Source organism: Myotis davidii, unplaced genomic scaffold (assembly GCF_000327345.1).
Source record: "Myotis davidii unplaced genomic scaffold, ASM32734v1 scaffold1558, whole genome shotgun sequence".
Taxonomy (NCBI): domain Eukaryota; kingdom Metazoa; phylum Chordata; class Mammalia; order Chiroptera; family Vespertilionidae; genus Myotis; species Myotis davidii.
In genome coordinates this window covers 118756-119622 of record NW_006288873.1, presented here as the reverse complement: position 1 = coordinate 119622, position 867 = coordinate 118756, and positions in this window count along the sequence as shown.

Here is an 867-nt window from a genome sequence, read left to right as displayed (position 1 = left end):
GCGGGCGGTGCACCCAATTGGCTAAGCCTGATTGGCCCCGCCCCCAGCGACCCCGCAAGCCCCGCCTACATTTAAAGATCCCTTATTCCGGGTGCTCGATCTCCCCCGCTTCCCCGCCCCCAGCGCTCAGCGGCTCCTCAAACTCGCCCTCTTGCATCGCGCGACAGAGGGGACATCAGCCAAACGACCACACCGGTGCTGGCAGTCCTCAGAACTCCTAGCCACCCCTTCCCAAGATCAGGTCCCCCAAACTCCAGCTACCCCTCAACCTCTGTGCTCCGGGACAACTTTGCAAAGCGACTGGACACCTGTCCCCACCCCTAAAATGACCCTTCACACAGCAGCTCCTCCAGCTCCTCCCCAGCCCCACACCTGTTTTCTTCCTGGTCTCGGCTTTGTACCTAGTCAGGACCTGTTTTGTTTCCTCAGAGGCCCAGGAAATAGCTGGATGGAATGAATGAATGAATGGGCCCGACTGCTTGGGCAGGGGTGGTCCCATGGGTGGGTAAGGGCAGGGAGGCTGAGCAGGGACAAGTGACAGCCTTGGGCTGCTGACTCCTGTCCCCTCCTCTGGAGAGCTGTTCTTCGTTCCAGCCGGATGGGAACACCCCAAGGAAGGCCTGGTTGTGTCCTTCCAGGTGACAGTGCCCAGTGCTGTGATGGTTGAGAAGGGGAGGCCTGGGGAACACCCATCCCCTGCCATGTCCACAGGGCACCAGGAATGGGGTTGTGGTGACTCTAAAGGGGTCATTCCCTGCGTGTAACATCCCTCCTGCATCCCCCCATTTACCCACCACTCCCACTAGGTCTCCCATCTCCCCTCAGCTGTTCCCACCTCCAGGCCTTTCCACTGGCTCTTCCCCCGGC